This window comes from Ornithorhynchus anatinus, chromosome 3 (assembly GCF_004115215.2).
Source record: "Ornithorhynchus anatinus isolate Pmale09 chromosome 3, mOrnAna1.pri.v4, whole genome shotgun sequence".
NCBI classification, from domain to species: Eukaryota; Metazoa; Chordata; class Mammalia; order Monotremata; family Ornithorhynchidae; genus Ornithorhynchus; species Ornithorhynchus anatinus.
Window position 1 is genome coordinate 32,237,627 of NC_041730.1, and position 11,907 is coordinate 32,249,533.

Consider the following 11,907-nt stretch of genomic DNA (forward strand, 5'->3'; position numbering starts at 1 on the left):
TTGAACTGTCTCAAGTGCTTAGTACAGTACTCTGCACACAACAAGTATTCCATAAATATGATTGCTTGATATGTGATGGCACTCATCACTTCAGACAATTGTTGATCAGCCTCTTGTCTCAAGAAACTAACTTGTATAACACTCCCAGATTTAACCAGGACACAATCCATGATGTCTTTTTAACTAACAGATGGGTTTATGTAGAATTTTTAAAAATATGAATTATCCAAACAATGAAACCCACCTTTTGAATGCTCTACTGTTGTTGAACTTTCAATCACTTCTCCTTCTCCTGAACCTAACAGCCAGAGCGGCAGCAGTGATTATGATTTGTGGTAACATTTCCTGTGACAAAGATTTAATCTTTGGGGAAAAAGTGCAAAAAGACTCTTCATACATTTCATTAAGGGCACTGAACTGCTGGAAGGAGTAATGGAGGGCCTAACACTCTGTGCTATGCTTAGAGTGTGACAAAAATGGCAGCTGTTTGCATGTGAGAGGGGAAGAAACACAAGCAAGGAAGTGGACTGTCATCCCCATTGCCATTATCAGCTCAACCCACAATGACTCTGGCTGCATTCTTGTCTGGAACTGGTTGGGGAAAACCTAGGATTAGGCATCATACTGTGCGGTGTTTGTGAAGCCAGGGTATCATTAATCACACCCCAGGAACCAGAACACCAGTAAATCTAGCTAATTGATTATTGAATTTCAAGTTTCTTACCCCCTCAGCACTGTCTTCCAATTTCGCTTGAACCCTGGGGTCTTTAGGCAGTCCTAGAGTTGAAACCTGTTGGCAATGGGACAGCAGAAAGGTTTTCTGAGCCATCAGGACTCCTGAACAATGCATCAGACAGGCTTCTAAGCCATCCAGAAAATAAGCACAAGGATGTTTTCTTGAATAATAGTAATAGTATTTCATATGCACTTATTACATGCCGAGCACTCTAGGAAGCTTCGGGGTAGATATGAGACATTCAGGTTGGATACAGAAGCTGTTTCACATAGGGCTCATGGTATAAGGAAGAGAGAGAACAGATATCTTAACCCCACTTTTTACAGATGAGGAAACTGAGGCACAGAGAAGTAACTCAAGAAGGACTTCAAAAAGATACGCTGAATTATGACTAAAAAAAGAAGCAGTATTGTCTTAATGTTGTTTGGTTAGTACAGAAAATATTATTATCAAACATTTGGTCACCCTGAGGCTGCCTCCCCATTTCAAATCCTGTATTGTATTATTTTATGTGCAAATGCAGTTGAACCTAACAATATCATATGCAACATTTTGCAGAAGAGTGTTTCCCTGATGCTGCTATGGAACTGCTACCTTGCCCTCCTAAGGTAGCCCGCCACCAAAGACATTCTGTCCCTGGGAAATTTGGCTTCGAAACCTTGACCTCCACCTAGCTAGTGGACTACTTGTGCCTCACTATCATCTTTGTGAAGGGCGCAGTGCCACCATTTTTGAGAATGATTGGATGGCTGCCATCATTAGAAGGGACAGAGATGCTGCCACAGCTAGCATCATACAGTAAGGTCATGGCTTACCTTGCTTGCCATCTGCAGCTGGAACTTGTTTCAAGCTGATTGAATGAATTTTTTTCCAAACAGTCATTTTTATCACCTATCCCCCAGAGTCCAGAAATATAGAAACAGTAAATGATACTCCCTCCCTTGAATTACCAACTGAAATGGAACATTTTAAGATGGTTGCTTCCACTGAGCTCAAACCTTTATTTTGTAGTGTAAAAGTTCTGCTCAGTGACTTGTGTGGGGCAAAACTGTTGTAAACACATCCAGATCACTGCTGCATTCTAAATTACAGTGCTTATTCCACATAACCTTCTTTACCTGACCTTACTTGCCTTAATAATAGGATAATTGGGCTCATTAAACATTACAGAATTGCTCTTTCCAGTCTTTCTTGGCTTTTTGTAACTTTTTAGTGGGAAAGGGATAATGCCTGACAGTTAGAAAGAGTAGATCTTGTTCTAAAGTATGTATGACACTTCCGATGGAACTTTAAGAGGTATATTTTAGGACACTGCTGGGGTACAGTTGAGAGAGCCAGCAAGAATGTGTATGGTATCAGTGGGGAATCAAGTGCCATACCAAGATGAAGGTTGCAGTATCTCAACTTCCTTATGACTTGATATCTGGACTTGCTACAGAAGAGTCATCCAGTTCCTGAATTAGTTTTATCAACACCACCTATAAACCTACTCAACATCACATGGCATATTGCGAAGTGTGGCAGAAATGACCAACCCAGTATCCTTACCCTGGCCTGCATTGCTGACTAGATGCCCTATAATGATGTTTTGGAATGTAGTTGGCTCACCAGCACTGAAGCAAATGTTCCCAGCAACACAGCTCTGCTGGGTAGAACATGTGAGGAAAATGGATCAATCAATTAACCAATTGCATTTATTGAGCTCTTACTATGTGCAGAGCACTATACTAAGCACTTGGGAGAGGACAATATAACAATATTACAGCATTTGTTGACAGGTTCCCTGCCCACGACGCATTTTCAGTCCAGGAGGGGAGACAAATATTAATATAAATAAGTAAATTACAGATATGTACATGCGTGCTGGATGACAGAGGACACCCAAGCAGCTCCTGAATGAGGAACTGAGTGGGGCACATGAAAGTCTTGAAGGTAGAAAAAAGGCTTTAAAGCATAATCATAAACAATGCTACGTTAGGCAGCAGTAGCATCAGACAGACTAGCATGGTGGGCAGAAGCTCTCAGAGAGGTTGCACTTCTAAGACTTTGTGAAGAAAGGGCTACAAGGATTCAGAGTCGAAAACAGACACCAGACAGATGTGGGACAAAGTCATTGGAGCAATAAGAATCCATCCTTATTCATAAATAATTTGGAAGGGTGTTTAAATTTCTCTTCAATCTTTTCAGTAATATTCACACGTGACTAGATATCCAGCATCAGTAGCATCTTTGTGAACTCTTCCAGAAGTATATATTGAGTGTATTTATATATATAAATATACATGTACTCAATAAATCTATTAACTGGCATTTTTCTAGGATTCACTGAACATTTTCAGGATGGCTCTCTGTGCAAACAATGCACCTTCAACTCTGATTTGAGTGTTCAAACATCATATAGTAGTCTAAGAATTTTGGTGATCCTCACAGAACCAGCAAATTTGCTTACTTGCTGCTATAGCCCTGTTGATGGTGTCAAATGCTTTTGTAAGGCTCTAAATATCACTGTTTTCTGTACTTCCCCTTTTTGTCTTGTGAAATATGCATCTGTTGAGTTCTGTCTGAAGTCACACTGAGATTGGGGGAGTTCACATGTAACATTACTCTTTCTTAGTCTGTAAACATGGCCTAGGGGAAAGAGCATGAGCCAGGGAGTCAGAAGATCATGAGTTCTAATCCCGGCTCCTCCACTTGTCTGTTGTTTGACCTTGGGCAAGTCACTTCACTTCTCTGTGCCTCAGTTTCCTATCTGTAAAATGGGGATTGAGACTGTGATCCCCACATGGGAAAAGGGACTGTGTCCAATCCGATTATCTTGCATCCCTCCCAGCGCTTAGTACAGTGCCTAGCACAAAGTAAGCACTTAATAAATACCATTATTATTATTACTACTACTATTATTAATAATAATAAACAAATGTGTAGCTGATGCAGATATGCTAAGGAGATAGGGGTTTATGACATCAAAAGAAGAAAAATTAGTTGGAGAAAGCTTCTTGGAGGGGATGAGATTTCAGAAGGGCTTTGAAGATGGAGGAGACTGTGGTCTAGTGGAATTGAAGTGGGAGGGAGTACCAGGACAAAATAAGGGTGTGAACAAGCAGTCAGGTGGTGTTAGAGAAGAAAGCAAGGTACCTTAATAGGCTAGCTTGAGAGGTGTAAACTAAAGTGCAAATTCAGTTGTGTAAGCTGAGGTATAGTGGGAGGAGAGAGGTAACAGGATGCCTTAAAGCCACTGGTCAGGAGTTTGATACAGAAAGGAATGGGAAACCTTTGGAATTTTTTGCTGAATGGAGTGATGAATGCAGAATGACATTTCAGAAAAATCACTAGGGCAGAGAATGAAGCATGTACTGGAGAGGGGAGAGAACTGAGGCAGAGACCAGTGAGGAGGCTGATGCAGTTATGAAGTTGGGATATGACAAATACCAGGACCAGTGTGGTGGCTATTTGGAGAGGAAGGAGAGGGCCCAGGAAATAATAGGGATGAAAAAAAAAGACAAGGTTTAGCAAAAAACAATGTCAGAGTTGAAAGAGAAGGAAGAATTAAGGATAACAGGCAGGGAATGTGTCTGCTAATTTCTCTTATACTGTACTCTTCCAAGTGCTTAGAAAAGTGCTCTGCAAGTAGTAAGCCAGTCAGTCAATTGTTTTTATTGACCACTTACTGTGTGCAGAGCACTATGCTAAGAACTTGGGAAAGTGCAGGATAACAATAAACAGACACATTCCCTGCCCACAACGAGCTTATAGTCTCGAAGCACTCAATAAATGCCTCTGATTGATTGATAATGCCAAGAATGTGGGCTTCTCAGAGAAGGAGGATGATGGTATTGTCAACTATGGTGGGAAAATAAGGCAGAGGAGAAGATTTGAGAGGGAAGATGAGGAGTGTTAATTTAGACTTTGGCTTCAAAGCTCTCCATCACCTTGACCCCTCCTACCTCACCTCCCTTCTCTCTTTCTATTGCCCACCCCATACACTCTGCTCCTCTGCTGCTCACCTCCTCACTGTACCCCGTTCATGCCTATCCCGCCCTTGACCCCTGGCCCACGTCCTACCGCTATCTTGGAATGCCCTCCCTCCTCACATCTGCCAAACTGACTCTCTTCTTCTCTTCAAAGCTCTACTGAGAGCTCACCTCCTCCAAGAGGCCTTCCCAGACTGAGCCCCCCCTTGCTCTCTGCTCCCCTGCCCCTTCCCCCCACTCTCTGCTCCTTCCTCCTCCTCTCTCCCAGCACTGTGCTCATTTGTATATATTATTTATTACCCTATTTATTTTGTTAATGAGATGTATATCCCTTTGATTCTATTTCTCTTGATGATGTTGTCTTGTTTTTGTTTTGTTCTGTTTTGCTTTGCTGTCTCCCCCATTTAACTGTGAGCCTGCCACTAGGCAGGGATTGTCTCTATCCGTTGCCGAATTGTACATTCCAAGCTCTAGTACAGTGCTCTGCACATAGTAAGCACTCAATACATACTATTGAATGAATGAATGAACATATCAAATGCAAGGTGCTAATAGGACATCCAGGTGGAGATGTCCGAAGGGCAAGAGGAAACATGATGGTGCAATTGAGGTGAGAGGTAGGTCTAGCAAGGTAGAACTGGAAATCAACCACACAGAGCTGTAGTTGAAGCCACAGGAGTAGATGAACTCCCCAGGGGAATAAATGGGAAGTCAGAAGAGAAGAGGACCTAACAGGTAATCTTGTGAGGCGTGCAGAGTTGGGGCCTGTGAAAGAGAAAGGAATGGTGACAGTTCTGACCTTAGAGTCCCCTTAAGTCTCTTCCAGGACTTCAGAGTCCAACCCATGACTTGAAGCGATTCCAGTGTACTTAGCCATGATATAATAATTAATAATAATTATAGTATTTGTATTATATCATAATAAGCTTTTGATGTGCCAAACACAGTTCTAAGCTCCGGGTTATCACTTTGGATAAAGTCCCTGTCCCACATGGGGTTCACTGTCTAGGAAGGATAGAGTAGGATTTAATTCCCATTTTACAAATGAGGAAACTGAGGCACAGAGAAGTTAAGCGACTTTCCAAGGTCACACAGACAAATGGTGGAGACAGGATTAGAACCCAGGTCCTTCTGACTCCCAGGCCTGCGATCTTCCCATTAAGCCACGTTGCTTCTCTGCTGCTGGTATGTGACCGAGTTGCCTGCTTCTCACACCTTGAGGTTGCCCATGATATGGAAGTAATCAGGATTAGAAATATGAGCCCCAGGAAACAAATGATAAATTATCGGCAATTCAAACCACCAATAAAATAATTATGGACAAGAAAAGCATGTGCCTGGCTGAAGCAAGTACAGTTATCACTCTCACCTGACCCTGATCCAAGAGGGACCAAGGCATGTAAAGGGAGGAGGACAGCCCTCAGAGCCTCCTGGGGGGTCCACATCTGATTGGGATTGGGAATCATCTCCATTCATTTACCCTCCCCCGCCTGCCCCTCCTTCGTTTACCCTCTGTACTGCTGCCAAAGAAACGTGGTCTTTGATCTACAGGAGGAAGGAAGTGTTTGATCTACACTGCGGTTAACAAAGCCTCAGTTGAGATGCAAGAGCTGGGGAGGGATCAGTGACCCCATGTGACTCCTGTTCTATACGCAGTCCTGGTCCTTTGCGCCTGAATGCCCTTTGACATGTCTGACCAGACAGAGATCCCCTCTGTTTAATTTGGGATAATTTCCAAACAGACAGAACAGGCAGGGAGTACTAAGACGCATACTCAGGAGCCATGCGGTGGCTGCAGGAGCAACAGGAGGGAGAGATGGGAATCTGTAAATGCTATAAGCAGATTTAAAGAAATTGAGAAAACACAAATACACACACACACACACACACAAGCATACCTACTCACACACCTTTTCTGAGCATCTCGCTCCCACATTTTTATAGTGAAATTGCATTTAAAGATAGTTTGGCAAGTCACCCTTTTCACTAATTCATACTAAGACCTCCCTTTCACCTCCCCAACACCGCTAGTGTTAATGAAGGTTTTACTGTATTTTGAAAGAAAATAGTTTCTCAGACTTTTAACTTGAATAGCAGCAGCAAATGGAAATACTAGGAGTTCCTACTTGAGAGTTCCTCACAAGAGTAGTAATATACCTGTATACTAATAGCTAATATCGTTATACTATCAGTAGGATTTATGATGTTCTTTTTTCTAGCTACTGGGGCAAACACATAAAAGATAAATCTCCTGTCTTCAAGCTTAGAGTCTAATGGGGAAGACCAAGAAATACTGAAATGTAAGATGGGGAAGACCAAGAAATACTGAAATGTAAGATCATCAACGTAGATAAGTGCATGAACTTAAAATCAGAAGATAAGTACATAAGCGTACTTAAAGCCATGTGCCTTCAGTGACCTTTACCTTCAGGCCACCACACTGCCTTCCCAGGAACTAGCACCAACTCACTTCCATGTCACCAGGGAGTCTTTATCCCATTGCCTTCCACCATCTTGGTGGGAAAGAGTTTGGCACCTTGAGCATGAGGCTTCCACAAAATCCTGGAAAACAGGCGGCTGCTATAATGATTACTATGATGATGTTGTGCCTTAGGCTCTGAGCCATATAGAGCCTGAAATTCTGCTCCTCTAGCCATTGCACCTTACTGATTTTTGTTTTTATTTTGCATATTTGTCCTTGTCTTTTATATTTTTGAGTTTTATTGTTTTATCGCTCTTTAAATGTCAGTTGCCAGTCCCCCTATCTCCCACTTCTTCTTAGACTGTGAACCTCTTGAAGGCCAGGAGCCATATTTAATTCCCTCCTATTCCTAGCACTCAGTTCAGTCCAGAGTAAGAACATAATAAATACTCTTACTGCTATTACTACTACTACTAGAATTAAATACTGAGGCCCCAGAAGGAAAGGAAACCAAGGGGACAGATGCACATATGTGTTAAGTGAACAAATAATCTTTACTACTGTATAAAGTAATTCCCATTTCATAAATTCAGTCCATCAATCGTATTTATTGAGCGCTTACTGTGTGCAGGGCACTGTACTAAGCACTTGGAAAGTGAAATTCATGCTGTACTTGTTTAGAGGGTCTATTCATTTACTTCATTGACCACACATAAAAAACAATATAAAGCAGGACGGTTCCTTGTGGAATAGCTGAAGTGTGCTCTCAGGAGCTTGGAGGCCCATAACTGTAAGCAATGTCCATTTTTAACCAATTTAGTCTGAGGAAGGGAAAAAGGAGGAGAGGTGAAGTTGGAGAAATGGAGAAGGGGTAGGGAGAAGTAATGGAAAGAGGAAAAGGAAAGAAAAGAAAAAGGAGAAAGAGGAGAGGTATGGGGAGAGGATCATTAGGGGGAAGAGAAGTCTATATAAAGCATCTATTTTTCCCCTCGTCCTTCTCTCCTCCCTGCTTCCCCTCTCTAATTCTGTTCTGCAGGAAGACAGGCAGGTACCCACTCCCAGGACCAATATTCGAAAGACCTGATGGGGAGAGGGCAGAGTGTAAACTCCACTAGATTGAGGGGAATGGGGTACTGATCAGAGTGGGGGAACCCAGTGGTCCTCAGGAGCTAGCAGTGGGGCCCAGAGTATAGGAAGGAGGAGGCTGCCAGCGGGTGGTTCAACTGTCCTAGATGCATCATAGAATCAGGTGAGGTGCTTGCTCTATTCTCGGTCAGGGAGGCAACGTGGCTATGGATCCCACTCCAGATGGCACTGATGCCACCACTGATTGGCTAGGAGGCACCCTGCTTCCCTCCTCCATCCTTCTGGGAAACAAACATCCATTTTCCACCATTTTCTTGGCAACTGTGGCTGCCCCATTCACCTCAGGTAGCAGGGCTCTAAAAGGATAGCTCCTGGGCTGCAGGGGAAATGGGATTCCTCCTGCCACTACCCCCGTGTGCCAGCCCTCTCTATTTATGGAAACTGAAACATTTTCAAGGGCACTATGGACATGAGCAATTTCAGATTGTTTTGTGGGTGGTCAGATATCCGTAGTCCTATCGATATTGGCAAAGCTGAGCCCTGGAGTCTGGGGCCTGGGCAGGTTGGTGTTGGACCCAGACTGTATATAACCTGATTATCTTGCATCTACCCTAGTGTCTACTATAGTGCTTGGAACCTAACACCGCAGTTATTATTCATTCATTCATTCATTCATTCATTCAATAGTATTTATTGAGCGCCTACTATGTGCAGAGCACTGTACTAAGCGCTTGGGATGAACAAGTCGGCAACAGATAGAGACAGTCCCTGCCGTTTGACGGGCTTACAGTCTAATCGGGGGAGACGGACAGACAAGAACAATGGCACTAAACAGCGTCAAGGGGAAGAACATCTCATAAAAACAATGGCAACTAAATAGAATCAAGGCGATGTACAATTCATTAACAAAATAAATAGGGTAACGAAAATATATACAGTTGAGCGGACGGGTACAGTGCTGTGGGGATGGGAAGGGAGAGGTGGAGGAGCAGAGGGAAAAGGGGAAAATGAGGCTTTAGCTGCGGAGAGGTAAAGGGGGGATGGCAGAGGGAGTAGAGGGGGAAGAGGAGCTCAGTCTGGGAAGGCCTCTTGGAGGAGGTGATTTTTAAGTAAGGTTTTGAAGAGGGAAAGAGAATCAGTTTGGCGGAGGTGAGGAGGGAGGGCGTTCCAGGACCGCGGGAGGACGTGACCCAGGGGTCGACGGCGGGATAGGCGAGACCGAGGGACGGCGAGGAGGTGGGCTATTGAAGCTGGCCCTGGTGGTAGGACTGGAAGAGATGGTGAGAGATCATTTAGTTCATTCCCTGATCTCCCAGGCAGGAGAACCTACATTATTTATAAATACCATCTGAGAAAATTCCATAACCGCTCTGCCAATTGAGAGCTTAACACGCTTCATTAATTCTTCCATCCCAGAAACCTAGTCCTACTATATCATACGCCTTCATTCCTATTGTTCTGCTTTCAGTGGAGATGAAGAAGAGTGGTTCAGATGCTCTGTAGGTTCCATGACAGGCAGAGGAAAATCACTCACCCTTGTTGAAGTGATATTCACTTGCATTTCCACATATAAAAGACCAAATAAGAAGGTCCCTCCACATATGTAAGTCACTCCCCATCTTCCCTGTTCTCCCTGGTTCCAGATGTGACTTTCCTGCCTCCCTTCTGCAACTGAAATACACCCCTTACCCCAGTGTCTTTTTTTAATTTTAAATTTGGGTGGCCACTGCAACCTTTTACTTTCTCTTCCTCATCCACCTCCCTCCCCCCGCCAGACCAATCCAGCCCACTTAACCAGAGATCCTTTTTAAAAAAATTTCAAGAATTTTTAAAAAACACAGTGGCTTTTGCCCTTACCTTTCCCTGTCCCCTGTTGCAGGCTCCTTCCTGCCCAGGTCAAAGCAGGGATGGTGTTGTGGACTACGGCAGGATGGGGTGGGTGAAGAGTTAGTTGGTGAGGGGGTTCTTGGGGAGTGCTGTGAGCTGGGGAAGGGGAAATGGTAGCAATGGTATCAGCAGCTGGTAAGTTGAAAATAAAACGTGAAAAAAAGTAAAAATTGGATGACCAGTTATGGGGGCTGAGGCAGTAGCAGTAACTAAAAATATCAACACAGAAAGCGGTGAAGAAAGGAACACAAAGGGAGCATGATAGTACTTATCTCAGCAGCAAGGAGGAGAGAGAAAACGAGAGAGAAAAAGAGAGAAATAAAAAGATATATATATATCTATCATATATATATTTATATATGGAGGGCAGGCAGAGGGAAGTCAGATTTCACTCCTGTGAACCATTTCTTTTTCTACTAAGAATTTTACTGAGGCCATCTAGTGGCAAATTAATAAAATTGTTGTTAAATGATGTATATTGATTTGTAGGAATCTTTAAAAGATACATTTTACCTCTTTTGAAATTAAAAAATTAGGAAAATCAACTAATTTCATAGTCTTCTCTAATTTAGGGGCAAATTTAGAGCATTTTAGAATTTGGTGGCTTGTCTAGAGTCCACAAGATTAAGGTCCAAAGTCCCACCTTGGGAAGGAGAGAGGCAGAACAATGGATTAGGGAGAAGATAGATACAAGCTTTAAATTTAGGTCAGGTGATGAGGGATTAAGGAGCAAAAAGGGCAGTAGATGAGAGTAGAAGGAGAGTAGAAAATTCATTAAATAGGAATTTTTTCCAGTGTGTGTCAAGGTGACAGAGCTAACTCACACACACACACACACACACACACACACACACACACACACACACGTTGAAGGATCTTATCCAGATTTTTGAATCAGAATCTTCACTCATATATGGTTCCCTATAACCAAAAGTAATATGCTGTGAGACTTTATATGGAAATTTATTATCTGCAAATAGATTCAAACCCAAAATTACTGATCTCCATTATCCTGAAAGGGCCACTCATTTGGTTCCTTTCTGAATTTACTTGAAACAGATAAATCCACTTTGGTTTGCTTTCACAAGAAATATAAATCCATTCAAAACTGTTTCATAGAAAGAATCGTAGTTATCATGGAAAGCAGCAAAGTAGCATGACCTAGTGGAACTAGTATAAGCCTCAGAGTCAGAAGACCTGGCTGCTAGTCTCAGCTTCTGCACTTGTCTCTTGTGTGACATTGGGCAAGTCCCTTCTTTGTGCTTCAGTTACCTCATCTGTAAAATGGGGATTAAATTCTACTCCCTCCTAGTTGGACTGTGAACTCCATGTGGGTTAGGAACTGTGTCCAATCGGATTAGTTTATATCTACCCCAGTGCTTAGTACAGTACCAGGCACTGTAGTAAGTGCTTAACAAATACTAGAAAAAAAAACCAGTGAAAGTCCGTAGAAGGATAAGTAAGCTTAAGCATTTATGAACCTGGGGGCCTAGTTCAGGAAATGGTACAGAATGAGGTAGAGATTTGTGTTTTATGGCTGGATTTGACTTTGTGCTACTCTGTCTTCCTACTGATGCACTGTTGAGATTTACTGTATGCAAATTCGATTTCAATTCCTGTTTATGATTTTATTTAATACACAGTCTACCTTTCTTTAGCTGAATAAAATATTATTTCATCTCTTTTCTACTATGAAGTGGGAGAGCATGTATGTTTTGTGTTCTGGACACCAAGTCCATATTTGGTATATACTATTAAGGAATAGTTGGGATTCAGAAAATCCCGCTGGGCCCCAGCTATTAGCT